Below are 17,588 nucleotides of genomic sequence, written 5' to 3' on the forward strand. Positions count from 1 at the left end.
ATCCATCCATCCATCCATCCATACATCTACCTGTCCATTAATTGGTTACTATCCTTTTGTCCATCCATCTATTCATCATGTTCCTGATCCTGGTCCCATCCATCCATCCATCCATCCATCCATCTCTACCTGCTTATCATTCCATCCATCCTGCTCTATCTTTTCTGTCCTCTGATCATCTTTAACCTGCTCATAATCTATTCATCCATCTTTCCATTGTTTAACTGTTTACTTTCCTTCATCCATCCATCCATCCATCCAGAAATAAATAAATTCAGGATGTAAGTTTTAAACTAAAAATTTATAAATTTATCTCTAATGATTGAGCCAGAGGTGATGAAGAGGAAACACTCCCTGAGACGACATGAGGAAGAAACCTTGAGAGGAACCGGACTCAAAAGGGAACCCATCCTCGCCTGAGTGAAAACGAATGAATCTATCTGCTCGCTATTCCTCCATCTATCCATCTGTCCTCCTGTACTTTCTCACTATCCCTCCATCATTTTTCTCTAACTAATTTATCCATCCATCCATCCATCCATCCATGTTCTATTTGCTCTAGTCCCTCCATCCTTCTTCAGATTAACACCTCATTTTAGACTCTCTCTTTCTTCTTCGAAACTCATTTAACTGTTAAACTCTGAGTTAGAGGATTGATTGACAGATTTATCAGGCTGATTATTCCAGGGTTAATTCTACACAATTAAAGTGACAGTTACAGAAAAACTTCTACTAAAGTCTATTATTGTGAAATTGACTTACAGCCATTTTAACATTTTTACAGTGACCTATAAACTTGATTTTTTATAAGGATATACATTTTAAACTTAAAAAAATACTCAATTGAATAAAAGATAAACTTGTAAGTATGGAAAGTTAAAATAAAAAATGTGAACTTTCAGGCTACATTGAGATGTGAGTGGAAAATGTGTGCGGGCCCTTTAAGAAAAAAAGCGGACGTCGGGATTGTGAGATGTAGGGGAGACGCGTTTTGGAAAATAACCTTAAACCTATTCAGTATAAGTTTATCAAAGAGCAAGTGTGTGTATTGGTTAGTACATGCTGTAGTCCTTCATTGTGGATTCGATACCTGTGGATAAATGTTTGATGTACATGTAATCAAGTGTGTTGTATTTTCGATTCCCCCTCCGTTCGCTGAGAATGAAGAGTCCCAATGCAGCAAGGCTTCAATAAGCCAGTTTGTTGCTGCCCAAAGCCAAGGCTCTGAAGTCGGTTTATAGGGAACATCCAGCATCCTCGGGTTTATCTTCCTCTTTTTTTCGCACTTAAGGTGAGTTGATGAGTGTGTTTAATGGTTTTGTTTGATGACGAGTTCATTCAAGCAGCGAGATGTTTATTTTTAGTAGAAAAAAAGCAGTGGCGTGTGTCTGCTTCAATGCATCCATCCTCTTCTATTGTTCATCTGCTCTCATCCCTAATTCCATGGAAATGGATCTGGATCTGGAAGAGGTGGATTTCTTCACACACACACCTCTGTTATGACATCAGAGGGTGTACTAACATATGCATGGTTCAGAGCAGGTCGTGATCCAGGTCATGCATGGGTTCCTGGGCTTCATGTGTGCTGGACTGGGAGCTGTTGCAACCTTTAAAGGTGGATCAATAGCTGCTGCTGCTGCTGCTGTCATGGTGCAGTTTAACCAAAAAACCTCCACATGCTGGATGATGGGATTTCTTTCAGCACCTGTAGGCATGCAGTGATGTTTGCTGATGTTTGGTGTTGAATGTTTGCATCACCAGGTCCATCCTATATCAACACATCATCAGTATCTATCTACCTGCATGTCTATAACGTAATATATTCTAATGGAGTTCCATCAAGGTTCCTTTCAAGGTTCCTGACCTCAGATCCTTTTTCTAAATGTGTTAGGTTTTGCATCATACTCAGATTTCAGCTTATTGAAAGAAAAATGGGTCGCATGCTCGACGAAAGGGTGCACACGAGGTGAAAGAAACACAGTGTCACGCGAAACTAAGAGGTGAAGGAACCAAGCTGTTCCCATGCACATAGCCTCATGGGAAACCACCTTCCTGCACCTTTTGACTCGCGACAGCAGCTTGGCGCCTGACACGGAGCTCCACGATTCCAGGCTTAGAGTTATATCAGAGTATTAGGATTAAAATGGCTTCATGGATGGGGGGGTAAAAACCACACAAGGTCTGAAATCATGGCCGTAATCAGAACACGTCCTGTGTGGCCTCGTTCTTCTGAAGCCCGGGGAGGAGGGGAGTGTGTGAGAAACATGACTCGTATTTCTGTCAGTTAGAGCAACTAGTGTCAAGATGAGAAGTTCTTCTCGCCTTCTTTTAAGATGGAGAAACGGAGAGAATGACCTTTAGAAGTGGGGCGATATATCAGTGCGATGCCATATGATGATGATGATATTATTATTATTATTATTATTATTACTATTATTATCTTTATTTATGTAGCATCTTTCATACGAAAAGCAGTTCAAAGTGCTTCACAAAATGACAATTATAAAAAAACGTAAAAGAATAAATGGCAAAGGATATAGCATTTAATACAAGAAAAGCTTAAATAAAAAATTAGAACATAATAATAAATAACTAAAAAATAAATTAAAACTATAAATATGAAAATAGAGAAGGAGAGAGAGAGAGGTGTGACTCCTGACAGGCTGGAATTCAAAAATGAAACGAAACAAAACAAGATATGAGATGAATCTGAAAAAGTGTTATATGATAAGGCAAAAGAATGTATTTTATAGTAGATCAGTAGCCTCCTCTTCAAGACAAACAAGTTTTTGTTTTTTTTTGTCGAAGGTGCAGTTTGGCGAAAACATTGGTCCTCGTTTATCGGTCTTTTAATAAAGTTGTGTGTAAATGTTTCCCTGGTCAAACTGAACTAAAAATTCTGGCCACATTTATAAATAATAACAAAATGAATAATAAATGATATATATAAAAATGATATATAAAATAAATGATAAATGCCAAACAACCGTGCATTCATGACATGGCTGATTTATATTTAGCCACACCCACAGAATTCCATAAAAGGCAAAGCTCAAAGAGTTCTGAAAACGACAAAATGGCAACTAAACGGTTGAAGAGCTCCTCCTAAGCACGGCTTGCAGTAAATCTTACAGTAATGCAGCTCGGCTGTGACTTTAGGCTAATCTTATTCGTCCTAATTATGGATTTGTTTTGGTTTTGCTTTCATTCAGGTCATGAATATGAAGCAACTGAGTTTCACAAAATGTTCACTAAACTGGTGAGTAAATGTGATTGAAACTTGACAGTACAATCCGTATATAAAATCGCAGTAACTCTCTGACAGTTGTATGATTTGAATCGAGGTTAACTTTAGCGAATTTCCTTATAGGCACAATCTTATTTCTCCTTCCTCCAAAGATTAAAGGTGGAATGATCTGGATTAAAATATACTTATTTCTCCTAAAAAACAAAAAAAAAATGTAAATACAGATTTGAGTGACTTCCATTAATTGTTAGTGCTGAAACTAAAGAAATAAATGTAAACTGTTCCTTTAAAAACTGCTCAAAAAAGGTTTAATATAATATAAATATCAAATCTGTTTAACTGGCGGTTACGGTTATCGTAACGTGAGTAAATTTTAGCGCTGCTAGTTTGATAACGGGTGTTAAACAGGAGTCCGGAGGTTAAAAGTTAGCATGGCTGCTTAAGATTAGCACTTAATAATGTAGCATTGCATTTTTTTTTATTTAATATTTTAAATCATTGGCCAATCTTTTACATATCATGTCTGAGACAAGTCCATCTGAGTGACTAACGAACACTCCTTACTAAATTTATAGCATAAAAAGCATCAATTGTGGGCGTTTCTCATGCTCACTGTCATTTCCTGTCTTTTGTTCATGTTTAGGAACCATTAAAGGTGCAGTTTGTAAAAAAAAAAATTAAAGTGTTTCTAGACACATAACAATCATATAACTTTAACAAAATACATCAGAAAAACATATTTGCTTTATTGCAATGCAGTGCATCTGGCTAGTTTTGTTTTTTTTTTTCATTTCAGGCTCCTATTTGCAATTTTTCTGGCCCTGAAATAAGCTCCACCCCCAGTTTAAGCTCCTTAATGAGCACCTCGAGGCATTCGTATCGTATGTTTCAGCAGAAGGGGTGAGGTTTGGTTGAGGGTCAACTCACAGCCAGCAGAGGGCTCTAAATATTACAGACTGCTGCTTTAATCACATTTTCACCCAGCACTTAAAGCTTTGTATTTATAAGGTGAATAGTTAAAATAGCTCAGCAGAACTGGCTTAAGTTTTCTCTTCGCTAGAAATAGACAGATAACTCTGCACAGCGCGGTTGCGTTCTGGATTGTGATTGGTCAGAAGGTGTTGATTAATTTTCTATAACAGCAGCTCTGTCAGTAGTGCGGGTTTGTTCTAATACGTTATCGTTTCCGTAGTAACAGCTCATTCACAGGGAATTGTATGGTGGACTATGTAAGTATGAATGGTTAAACAGTGTAATTGTTGGTATATTGCTGTGGTATAAGTGGAATAAAACACTTGGGAAGGTGCTGTTGTAGGAAAGGAATCATTTTCAGGGTGATAACATTAACTCTGCTTCATCTCACCATCCTGTTAACTCTTAATTCTATATAGACAGCCTTAGAAATGTTGCGTAAAGGCATCTGACTGCACGTAAACACAGTAACGTGACCAACACTACGTAAAGCACAGACGTGAAAACGCGTACAATTGCAAGAACATGAATTCGTCTGACTGACTTTTGGCGCACGGCTGCTGTAAGGCTGATTTCTGCTGTTGTGTGTGTGTGTGTGTGTGTGTGTGTGTGTGTGTGTTTTTCTTTCTTTTGTGGAGTGCGATTACAGTCGGAATGCCATGATGACTTAAGCAGAAGCGCCATGCGGAAACGAGCAGTGTTCAGAGGTAATGGATGAAAATGCAGACAGACAGATTCCCTCTGTACAAAAAAAAAAAGAAAAAGCCTGAGTCTCCATTTTGGGCAACACACACACGCACACACACACACACATACACACACATACACTGGTTTGTGAGGTGTTGTATTAAATGAAGCTTTTATTGATTTGCATTTCTTCATTTGGCGGATGCTTTTATCCGCTGACTTACGAGCGAGTGAATCTAATCCTGAGATGTGGAAGTGTATTTATGTTTGTTCATCGTTTATGGCACATGAAGGTTTTTTTATAGACCGCAAAAGTGAAATTGCAGTCGTGGATGTCTTTGTGGTTTCGTCCGATTCTGGACAGTAGCCAAGTTTTCAACTGACTTTATGAATTTAGATGAATAAAATGAAAAATGAGATGTTTGTTTGTTTCAATTAATTTGACGATTAAAATGCTCTGACTGTAAAATGTCATTTCTTGCGATGCAAATTTTGCTTTAGCAAAAAAGTGACAGCTGACATGCTGACATTTCAGGAAATATTTTGTTCTTGTTTATCTTTCCTGAGTGATTCGAGTGACGAAAAACAAAACCCAGAGGATCTACTCTCTTAAAAATGTAGAACTCTGACGGGTTCTTCACTCGTCCCTCTGGAGAACAGGTTCCAAGTAGAACTTTTTGTGTAAGATAAGAACCTTTAATGAACCGTCGAGGAATGTTTTTTTTTTTTTTTCTTCCCCCCCCCAAGGTTGAGTTTCTCTATAAAATGTAGCACTCTTACGGGTTCTTTGGTCGTCATTCTGGAGGAATCAGTAGAACATTTTTTGTAAGATAAGAACCCTTAATGAATGCCTTTATTCCACTTTGCTGTTATAATGAGCTCCACTGTTCTGCGAAGTCTTTCCACTAGATGTTGGAGCGTGGCTGTGGGGATTTGTGTTCATTCAGCTACAAGAGCATTAGTGAGGTCAGGCGCTGATGTTGGGATGTCGAGGAGGTCTGGGGTTCAGTCGGTGTTCCAGTTCATCCCAAAGGTGTTCAGTGGGGTTGAGGTCAGGGCTCTGTGCAGGACACTCGAGTTCTTCCACTCCAACCTTCACACACCATGTCTTCATGGAGCTCGCTTTGTGCACAGGGGCATTGTCATGCTGGAACAGGTTTGAGTCTCTTAGTTCCAGTGAAGGGAAACTGTAAAGCTACAGCACGCAGAGACGCTCTATACAATTGTGTGCTTTAAACCAGTTTGAGGAAGAACCACATACGGGTGTGATGGTCAGGGGTGCACATACGTTTAGCTGTATTTTGTAGGTTACGTCAGTTAAATATATTTATTAGGGATGTCACTGAATATTATGAGCTAAAAGAGAAGGTCAGAGTAGATGTGTTCAGCAGCTCGGTCAAGTCCGCTGCAGGAGAAACTGACGCTCGTTTGTTTAGTTTTAGTAATGTAGGCAGTAAAAAAGTTCTCATGCATACTTTCTAATTAACTGCTGTACAGAACGTCTTTTTCTTAAAACAGGAAGAAAGAAAGTAAACTCTGTATACACACACACACACACACACACACACACACTCACACACACTCCAGTTGCTACTGTGTACAAGTGATTTGTGAAAGGACTTTATGGAAAACGTGTTGTGGTTAATAACAAACTTAATAAATAAGAATATTACATGTTTAAACCCTCACTGTTCAGCTCTGGGGTCTTTATGGACCAAACAGAGACTCAACTGGTGGTTATAGTGTGTGTGTGTGTGTGTGTGTGTGTGTGTGTATGTGTGTGTGTGTGTGTGTGTGTGTGTGTGTGTGTTCTCTTGGGTTGTTTTAGGCCCATCTGCTTTATTCCTCACATCAATGGGGGACGCAGCTGCACAACCCGACCCCCGGCAGACCTCAGTAATGTACCCGTGTGTGTGTGTGTGTGTGTGTGTGTGTGTGTGTGCGCTTTTGGACCACCTGCCCATCCCAGAGTGCCTTTTTTCATGCACGGTGTATAAGAAATAACGACAGGAATGTGTGTTTCATAATGACAATCCCAGTTTAAGGTGTGTTTTGATCATCAGGAATATGAAACATTGCAATACGCAACACTCACAATATTCCACTGATGAAAACTAAAGTATGAAACATGTACGTTGTGTTTGTGATCACGTAGCTGCCTGTGTAACGTGTGCCCTAAATGGTGGCGGCGTACGAGCAGATATTTTGGACGTTACAGGATCCTCTCGTATAAATTCCTGCGTATCAGGTACGGCTCGATGTTTTCGAGTCTCGTAATCGTGTGTTTTAGTTTTAATGAGTGTGTTTGTGAAAAAGCAGAACACATCCTTTAGCTTTTAGACATGACTCATAAGCACACTAATCCCAAAGCTACAGTCTGATCTCTGTATTTGAGTACAAGGCTACACTCCTGTCAGACTGGGACTGCCGTTCGTTCAGAGGACAGAGGGAACGACAGAACAAAGTCATTTTTAAAATTACAATATTATAGTAATTCTGTAGTAAACCGTTTCGTACCACATTGCTCTTGAATTCTGCATTCTGATTGGTCGGAAGATGTTGATTAATTCTCTATAACAGCAGCTCTGACAGTAGTGCAGGTTTATATCGATGCGCTCGTTCTATATTAATACGTTATCGTTTCTATAGCAACAGCTCATTCACAGCGACTTGTATAGTGGTTGCTCCACGTAATTTTTGATATTATGAAGTTTTTTGTAAAGTCTGTAAGGAGACGTTTATTTATGTAACATTTATGGAAGGAGTCTCCAGTGTCAGAGGTAAAGCTGAAACTTTGAGTTTTCTGACATCTTCAGGACTGAGGAGTTTACGCTTCGCTGTGTTTTTTGGTCTTATTAGCGTCAAGAAAGAGGAAAATTAAAGTCTGGTGAGGAAAACGGCTGTTTATAGCTGCTGTAATGTAAGAAAGAACAGGAACTTACTTGTTTCCATAACACTGAATGTAACTATAAACTGATAAAAATGTGACGTTGTTTAATTGAAAAAAAAATTGTTATCTTTCGTACATTGCTGTGGTATAATAGGAATAGACCGCTTGGGGACTCGCTGTTATAGGAAAATAATCATCGTAAGAGTTAGTGCTATGAGATTTTCATGATTAATTCAAATTAATGTTTTAATAAGATTTTCAAAATGTTCTAATCGAGATTGTACGTGTTTATATATATATATGTATGCATATTACATTTTTTAAATAAACATCCGTAAATGGTATTTACAAATTTAAACCAATAAACCAGGAAAAACACAGCTTTCTTAACCTGATAAACGCCTCCTACAGTCTGCGATTCTCCCAAACGCTTAGATTAAAAAAAAAAAAACAACGCCAAGATAAACAGGCAGCACGTCGCCGAGGATTGAGCTCGTAGTGAGGAAAGGTTCGTGTCACTCCAGAGAGATGGAACTACTACAGGTTTAAAAAGTCAGATGAACAAGTTTATGTAAAATATAACCGCATTACATCCTAAACGGTAAATCGCTGGTCGGAATTACGTCATTTTCAGCGTAGTTTCGATGCCCAATGTTTGTATTTTGTGAACAACAAGCTAGGCGGCTAACTCGGACGAGTGATGTATATTTTCTTTCTCAAACAGCGAACTGTAGAGTCGTTGTTTTAGATTTAACAAACAAATATATCTATGCTGATTAATCTAAAGCTAATACTTGTATATACGGTGTAACTCATTTAAAGGTCAGAAGTTTTACTGTGTTTATTTCTGACGCTGGGAGCCGCCATGTTGATTTGACGTCACTCCGTAAACGGGGACGGAACTCGGATTTGAGAAGAAGTTGACTTCTCAGCTGCGGTGGCGTTTCATGTCAGGAAAGACACGGTCCCCGTTTACTCTGGCGAAAAAGAAGGATTCACGAAGTTGTGCAAAAATAGTAACAGCGCCATCTATAGCAAATAGTGCAAATAATGTTTTTTTAGTATCTTTTCTTTAAATATTCTTTATTTAGATGAACCTTTGTTTGCACTATTTGTACTATTTCCAAAGTCCATTCTAATAAATAATAAACAAATTTATAATTGCGTTATGTAAGAACAAAAAAAAATTGAAATTGTAATCGAGATTTATTCATAAAGTTGAAAAAAAAACCAGTGCCACAGTGTTTATACCTCATCTGCTTAAAGAGGAATCACTCTGAAACTCTGAGAATTCATCACAACCTGCATTAGATACGGTTTCCCAGCATTCCTGATCCGGACTGAAATTCAGCTGCTGAGATACTTTGCGGTTCCTCATCACAGTACTCCGTCGTATGGTGCTGATTGGACCTCCTGATTCTGCTCTGCGAACAGAAAGACTCGCTGACCCGTCACAGGTCCGAGGCAGCAGAGTAGGTCTTGATTAGCAGATCCTGCGGGCATGGCTGTTGGAAGAAGCCGGATCCAGCACCGGTTCAGAAGAAGGAGGATTAAAACCCGCGCCCACTGCTGAGAGTGCGAACCGTTCGACAGATGGCACCGACCGCGGTGCCCTACAGGAGCCTGGATCGAGTGCCAAGCCCCATTCCTGTTCCACACGCCCACTAATGAACAGCTCAGTGAAAAAAGATAGATAAAAAAATCAGGCACGATGTTCACCTTCCTCTGAACGTATGCTCACGTCTGCTCTCCTGCACTACTTTACTTTCTGCAGTAAATTTGGTGCTTGATGAGAGACACAATTCTGCCTGATTTGTAATCAATACCTTTGACTTTGATAAGCTCTTATTGTACATCAGATCTCTCTGATTCAATCGCTGAGCTCATCATCAGACTGCATTGTCCCGCTCTCGTCATTTTCCTTATAACCGTGTTATTACCCTGTGTGGTGATGTGCGTGCTGCACTGTCTGCCCTCCAGGCTCTGTTTCGTCCCGCTGTAAACATGTCGATGGATGGGATGATGATGATAAACACAGACTACGCTTATTAAAATTGATCCTGCAGATTATATGTGTGTTTGCTGGCTGCTTCTTCTAATCTTTTTTCTTTATATGAACCTGATAGTGTGTTATTTTTGCAGTTTTTAAAAAATGGCTGCTGTTTTTGTGCTCATGGTGCTGCAGGTCTGCTGCCTTCCCTTCGCTTCTCCCCAGAAAGCCGTTCACATTTCTCTGCAGTGCTATTTATAGTCAGGTCCAAAAGCCTGAGTTTACAACCGAGAACTGTTTTTAGACCTGAACTGGGTGATGTGTTTTTGTTTGTTTATTTCTTTATTTATTTGGCAGGGGCTTCAGTTAAAGCTAAAGCAGAAATGTTTGGCGCTTGTGGGTGTGGCCTGTTCAGCTTTTGTTTTTAAAGTTCCTGTAAGAAATAGTAGTGTTGATGTGATGCCTGTTGTCCTGTTGGTTGTTGCCTTTTGCCCTGTAGCTTGTTGTTGTGTTGATGCGTCTCCGTCTCACCCTGTTGCTGTGTCTCATTCCATGGGAATGTGTGAGAAATTCACTGGCTCAGATCATCTGGATTTGTTACTTTACCACATAAAGTTCAAAATGGACTCACTTAATTCATTTGTTGTGCTGTTGGTTATCTTGTTGTTACTCGTTGCTGTGTTGCTCTGCCCCTGTGTCACAACATTCGTCGTCGCCCCGTCTCTCGTGTTCGTCGTCTCTCGTGTTCGTCGTCTCTCGTGTTCGTTGTCTCTCGTGTTCGTCGTTGCCCCGTCTCTCGTGTTCGTCGTTGCCCCGTCTCTCGTGTTCGTCGTTGCCCCGTCTCTCGTGTTCGTCGTCTCTCTTGTTCGTTGTCTCTCGTGTTCGTCGTTGCCCCGTCTCTCGTGTTCGTCGTCGCCCCGTCTCTCGTGTTCGTCGTCTCTCTTGTTCGTTGTCTCTCGTGTTCGTCGTTGCCCCGTCTCTCGTGTTCGTCGTTGCCCCGTCTCTCGTGTTCGTCGTTGCCCCGTCTCTCGTGTTCGTCGTCTCTCTTGTTCGTTGTCTCTCGTGTTCGTCGTCTCTCTTGTTTGTTGTCTCTCGTGTTCGTCGTCTCTCGTGTTTGTTGTCTCTCTTGTTCGTCGTCGCCCCGTCTCTCGTGTTCGTCGTCTCTCGTGTTCATCGTCTCTCTTGTTTGTTGTCTCTCGTGTTCATCGTCTCTCGTGTTCGTTGTCTCTCGTGTTCGTCGTCGCCCCGTCTCTCGTGTTCGTCGTCTCTCGTGTTCATCGTCGCCCCGTCTCGTGTTCGTTGTCGCTTGTTGCTCTGCTGCCCTGTGGCTTGTCATGTTGTTGCCATGTTGCCTGTTGGCTTTTCATTGTCTCCCCATCTCTCATTTTCATTGTTGCCCTGGCTCTCGTGTTCGACGTCGCCCTGCCTCTCATTTTTGTTGTCACTTGTTGCTGTGACGCCCTGTTGCCCTTCTCCAGTGTCACACTGTTACACCCATCTGCCTTGTTGCTCTTCTGCCCAGTGGCTTGTCATGTTGTTGCTCTGTTGCCTGTTGGCTTTTCGTTGTCGCCCTGTCTCTCATGTTTGTTGTCACTTGTTGCTCTGCTGCCCTGTGGCTTGTCGTGTTGTTGCTCTGCTGCCCTGTGACTTGTCGTGTTGTTGCTCTGCTGCCCTGTGGCTTGTCGTGTTGTTGCTCTGTTGCCCTGTGGCTTGTCGTGTTGTTGCTCTGTTGCCCTGTGGCTTGTCGTGTTGTTGCTCTGCTGCCCTGTGGCTTGTCGTGTTGTTGCTCTGTTGCCCTGTGGCTTGTCGTGTTGTTGCTCTGCTGCCCTGTGGCTTGTCGTGTTGTTGCCCTGCTGCCCTGTGGCTTGTCGTGTTGTTGCCCTGCTGCCCTGTGGCTTGTCGTGTTGTTGCCGTGTTGCCCTGTGGCTTGTCGTGTTGTTGCCGTGTTGCCCTGTGGCTTGTCGTGTTGTTGCCGTGTTGCCCTGTGGCTTGTCGTGTTGTTGCCGTGTTGCCCTGTGGCTTGTCGTGTTGTTGCCGTGTTGCCCTGTGGCTTGTCGTGTTGTTGCCGTGTTGCCCTCTGACTTGTCGTGTTGTTGCTCTGTTGCCCTGTGGCTTGTCATGTTGTTGCCATGTTGTCCGGTTGTCTTGTTGTGGCCTGTCTCATTGTTGCCCTGTCAGTTGTCTCATTGTCTCTGTCTTGTTATCCTGTCCTTTGTTGCTGTTTCAGCCTGTACCTACATTGTATCATTGTTGTCTTGTCTCTTTTATCATGCCGTCTCTGTCACCCTGTTGTTTGTTGCCATGACGACGGCCTTCCCATGTCGCATTGTTATCCTGTCTCCCTGTTCTGTGTCCCCTTGTGTCTTTTTTTTTTTGCCTTGTTGCTGTGTAGCATGTTCCAGGAATCATCCACGTGTCATGGCCTTGCACAGGAAGTAAATGAGTCAAATTTTCTTGGTATTAGTTTTTACAGAGTGGGGAAGTGAGCAGTAAGATGGGTTTTAGATGAATGTGTGAGGGTTGGTGAAGTAAACACTGAACTGCTGATCTGTGTGTGATCGGTCTGACTGGAGGATTAGACTGACCCAAATCCTCCAAACCAGCCAAGGGGTAAGGTGGAGGGGGGAATATTTATAAATGTGTGTTTCTTTCTTTCTTTCTTTCTTTCTTTTGGCCATTGAGACATTTCTGTAATAATCCTGATCAGTGTTAAATGTGATGTAAACCAAGTCCTCGTCTTATTTTGCAGTAATCTGGACTGCTACGTCACTGTCTGTGTCTCTGACCTTTTTCCTGACTCTTATTGATACGGAAGCAGAATGATGAATAGGTTCTCGACTGGTCAGGTTTGTGTGTTTGGGTTGTTTAGGGTGATGCGTGTCTTCACACACTGCCTCAGCCAGGGTTTGGGTTTTTCAGTGTTTTATGAAGAATATAAATAAACTTTAGTAACCTGAGGTGAAAATCATGTGTGCTCTTTCACTCGTATTAGTCACGATTCTCCATATTTTTGGGGGATTTTGATTCAGCTGTAAAAAACATCCTCATTATTCTCTGTAAATCCATATTCTCCAACGCTGCGCTGACTCACTCTTGTCAGAATCGTGATTAATTGCCACGTTAACCGTCATTACACAGCTTTCTGAGTGAACCGGATTTTGTCTTTGTGCTATATTTGAATCTCATAAATACCCAGAGTGTTGCGTTATGTACAGATGCTGCTTTTGTTTTTTGGCTCCTTTGTTTTGGAGAATGCAGAGGTGCAGAAACTTCTGAAGCTTATTTGTCTTTAGATTATGGAAGATGTGTCTTTGAGTCAATAGAAATAAAACATGTATATATGTCTGTCAGTCCTAGTGAAGGAGGCGTGTCCTTGGGCAGCTGGTTTAGTGAAGGGGGGCGTGTCCTTGGGCAGTTGGTTCCAGTGAAGGGGGGCGTGTCCTTGGGCAGTTGGTTCTAGGGAAGGTGGGCGTGTCCTTGGGCAGTTGGTTCTAGGGAAGGTGGGCGTGTCCTTGGGCAGTTGGTTCTAGGGAAGGTGGGCGTGTCCTTGGGCAGTTGGTTCTAGGGAAGGTGGGCGTGTCTTTGGATCATTTTCAGTCCCACTCTTTAAATACACAGAAACACTTGTTATAGATTGACACTGATTGTATGACGTTGAAAGCTCTGAATCATCGTTCACATTTTGAGATCACACGCGTACGCACGCGTACACACGCGTACACACGCGTACGCACACGTACAGTACTCTACTGCTCTGTGTTCACTGCTGGTTTTGTCTTTTATTCTCTGTGGAGGATAAAAATCTTCTTTTTTGTTGTTGTTGTTTAGATTAAGAGTCTTCACAGTTTTCTCCACAGCTCAGTGACTCGCGCTCGCTGAGGTTACGGATGACTCATGATTCACTCGCTTCTGGGCTCCGTCTCATCTCACTCTACTTTTATTTCCTCTCCCAGCACCACCTTTTCCTGGTTTGAATGCTTTGGGGAGAAGCGTTGGCGTGACCGTCAGCTCAGCGTCCTCTCCACTCATCGCTCTGTAATCGTTGTCTTCAGGCTGAAGGTCGTCGTCGGGCCTGAGCTTATGAGTTTAACTCGACTTCAGCTGAACTCTGGGCTGAGAGAGCAGTGCTGACTCGCTAATCCTGCAGGAACCTGGTGTCCGTGCTGCTCTGATTGGATTATACACACACATGTATACGCACGCACACACACACACACACACACACACACACACACACACTCTCTGTTCACTTTCAGACCTTCACACAGCTCCCATTATACATGTGCCACTTTCACTCGCAGCTGCTGCTGACTTATTTATTTACTTTTTACCCAATTTCTGTCTTTCTTTCTTTCTTTCTTTCTTGCTTCTTTTCTTTCCTTCTTTAATCTCAGCTCCTCTTTCTTTCTTTCTTTCTTTCTTTCTTTCTTTCTTTCTTTCTTTCTTTCTTCTCAGCTTCTTTCTTTTGTTCTTTTTTGCTTCTTTTCTTTCCTTTTTCTTTCTTTTTCCTCTCAGCTTTCTTTCTTCTCAACTTCTTTCTTTCTTCTCAGCTTCTTTCTTTCTTTCTTTCTTTCTTTATTCTCAGCTTCTTTCTTTCTTTCTTTCTTTCTTTCTTTCTTTCTTTCTTTCTCAGATCCTTCCTTCATTCCTCTACCTGTACTCATATGATGGCATTTTGCTGATGGAGGTTGATAGATGCTGTTTTCACTGGGCGTTAGCGTGTGTGTGTTAGCGTGTGTGTGTTAGCGTGTGTGTGTTAGCGTGTGTGTGTGTGTGTGTTAGCGTGTGTGTGTGTGTGTGTGTTAGCGTGTGTGTGTGTGTGTGTGTTAGCGTGTGTGTGTGTGTGTTAGCGTGTGTGTGTGTGTGTGTTAGCGTGGCTGATGTCGGTTATTCTGTCAGGTCGCAGTACCCGAGCTGGAAAAACGTGATCATTTCCGCTGAGCTACGAGCATAAATATGACTCAGAGGACAGAAACGTTCTCGGAGCAGAAACGCTGCCTCTTTGATGGACAGCAGAATTGTTTGGATGATGTTCTCCATCCTCCAGCTCCATCACGCTAAGCCACGCCTGACGCAGTGATTAGCATTAGCGTTAGCTCTGAGCGGATTAGCCTAATGGACGGTGGCGGGAGGTGAGCCGTCGTCCCGGGTGTCTTTCGTCTTTATCTGTAAGACGCTGTCAGGTGCAGAGCCACGTTTTTGCGAAGGTGAACGTGGCGTGAAATATGTCGAACCATGTGTACTGTGATCGTGTGCTTTTTCGTACGCCAGCTCTTTAAGTTCGCCGTCGCCGTGGTGACCACGCGAGAAGCTGCAACACGTAAGTCTGGCGTCTCGGTTTGGCTTTTTTTCTTTTCTTTCTGTTGATCGATTGAAGCGAGTTGATCAGGAGCAGATTATCAGCCGCATGAGGCTTTATACTGAGTTTCACACTTTTACCTCCGTGTGCCTTCAGCTACAGCCACTGAGAATTAGAACCATGACCACTTCATCATTTATAAGCTGGTCTTAACTGATTTTAATTCTTTCTTTCTTTCTTTCTTTCTTTCTTCTCAGCTCCTTTATCTTTCTTTCTATCTGCTCAGCTGCTTTCTTTCTCGTCAGGTTCTTTCTTCGTTTCTTTCTTACTTTCTTTCTTTCTTCTCAGCTCCTTTCTTTTTGCTTCTTTCTTCTGTTCTTTCTTTCTTCTCAGCTCCTTTCTTGTTCTTTCTTTCTTTCTTTCTTCTCAGCTCCTTTGTCTTTCTTTCTATCTGCTCAGCTTCTTTCTTTTTGCTTTCTTTCTTGTCAGGTTCTTTCTTTGTTTCTTTCTTCTCAGCTCCTTTCTTTTTGCTTCTTTCTTCGGTTCTTTTTTTCTTCTCAGCTTCTTTCTTTCTTTCTTGGCTCTTTAACTTTCTTTCATTGCTTCTTTCTTATACTTTTTTCTTTCATTACTTTGTTGCTATTTTCTTTCTTTCCAGCTAACTAACTAACTAACTGACTAACTAACTAACTAACTATCTAACTAGCTCATTAAACACTTAGCTGTAGACTTGATATGTTTTTCTTTTATTTGAGATTTCTGATTTTTTACTTACATACACGTTTGTTTCTGTTGTTTATCTTGTTTCTATCTAATGTTCTGCATCAGGTTTTCGGGTCCCTCTGAAAGTGACACATGCAGGAATAAGTGAGTGATTGTATGGATGTGAGAGTTAAAGTGTTTCTGTATAGATGTTGGAGCTAAAGGATGACTGGAGAACGTTGTGTAAAGCCTCGTATGATGACTTGTGCTTGGTATCTGAGAGCATCGTGATCTTTATGCTGCGAGATTCAGGCTTGAGTGCTTCTGTAGGTCTGTTTTATAGCGTGAGTGTGTACTTGCATATAAACAGGATGATGTAGGTCGGGTTTAATCCTCATGGAGGATGTTATGAAACGCCTCGCTGTGAGCCGAGGCTGCCGCTGTGCTGCGGCGTTTTCCAGCATGCTAAAGCGTTGGTGTCTCTGATGAATCGGAGCCTGCGGTCAGAATCGCTCTGTAAAGAAGGTGCATGTTTTGGGCTTATGGAGGGATTAAAGGCTCTGACTTGCCCCTGATTTCCTGCCTCTCGCTCTCACACACACATCCAGGCGCACAACAGCAGGGACGGAACTTTTAGTAAAAGTCTTTAACAGATTTTGTTCTGATGATAATGTTCTGAATGTTACAGACTGGAGGTCTCATATGGGTTGGGAATGATGTTGAAATTGAGAAGACGTTGCTCACGGCGCATATTTGGTTCGACGTATTGCAAACTTTTAGTTGAAGGTTTGAGGATGTGAAAAAATAATGTGTGTTGTATGTTTACTAGACCCTACAACATTATGTTGTTATAACATTTAAGAACATTTTAAACATTAATTAGGCTAGGAGTTAGGGTTACACACGTAGGGCGGGGGAAAAGGTCAAGTATAGAAGACATGAGCGTGGTTCCATGTGTAGAAGATTTTGGTGGTTCCTGTAGTGGAACCCTTAAAGTTTCTATGCAGAAGCCTTGATGGTTGAGGTTATGTGGTTATGGGGTAGAGGTTATGGGGACGTATGGTTTTGGGGGTTTAGGGCTCGCAGGGGTTGAGGTTAGGTTTGTGGTGATCAAGGTTGTGTTGGTTTAGGCTGTGTGTGAGTGTGTGTGTGGGTGTGTGTGGGGGGGGGTATTGTTTGGGGGGGTTGAGGTTGGGGAGGTTGAGTTTAGGTTATGGGGGATTATAGGTAGGTTGTGGGGGTGGAGGTGAGGTTAGGTTTTGAGGTTGGGGTTTTGTGGGTGTTGTAGGGACTGAGGATTTAGGTTGGGGTGTGGGGGTTGAGGTTTTGAGGGTTGAGGTTGGGTTGTAGGGATTGAGGTAGTAGGGATTGTGAGGTTGTAGGGATTGAGAGTTCAGGTTGGGGTGTGGGGATAGGGGTTGAGGTTGGAGGTATTGAGGTTGTGAGGGATTGAGGTTGTGAGGGATTGAGAGTTCAGGCTGGGATGTGGGGGTAGGGATTGAGGTTGTGAGGGATTGAGGTTGTAGGGATTGAGGTTGTGAGGGATTGAGGGTTCAGGTTGGGGTGTGGGGGTAGGGGTTGAGGTTGGAGGGATTGAGGTTGTGAGGGATTGAGGTTGTGAGGGATTGAGGTTGTGAGGGATTGAGGTTAGGTTGTGGTGGCCTAGGTTGAGATTAATTGTCTTATATTAGCTGTAACCAGGGCCACGACTTATAATAATCTACAAATGCATTTGACCGGAGTGTGTGTGTGTTGATTAGAGTGAAGTGTGTGTAATCATGAGTGTGTGTTGTGATGAGTG

General features: G+C 42.2%; 1 protein-coding gene across 4 annotated transcripts in view; it reads left to right on the top strand.

Moving 5' to 3' along the window:
• Positions 1–1,042: 1,042 nt before the first annotated feature.
• fam110b (family with sequence similarity 110 member B) overlaps positions 1,043–17,588 on the top strand; it is a 43,920-nt gene continuing 27,374 nt past the window's right edge. The window contains exons 1-2 of one of the 4 annotated variants that reach the window (XM_034310896.2): positions 1,043–1,291; positions 13,740–13,977. The gene's annotated coding sequence lies outside the window, so the exon portion shown is untranslated. Of the gene's footprint in view, positions 1,292–3,212; positions 3,260–3,279; positions 4,927–13,739; positions 13,978–17,588 lie in introns of those variants that run through there. The other 3 variants (XM_053239603.1, XM_026935108.3, XM_026935109.3) reach the window with 3 other exon arrangements.

Source organism: Pangasianodon hypophthalmus, chromosome 14 (assembly GCF_027358585.1).
Source record: "Pangasianodon hypophthalmus isolate fPanHyp1 chromosome 14, fPanHyp1.pri, whole genome shotgun sequence".
Classification (NCBI taxonomy): domain Eukaryota; kingdom Metazoa; phylum Chordata; class Actinopteri; order Siluriformes; family Pangasiidae; genus Pangasianodon; species Pangasianodon hypophthalmus.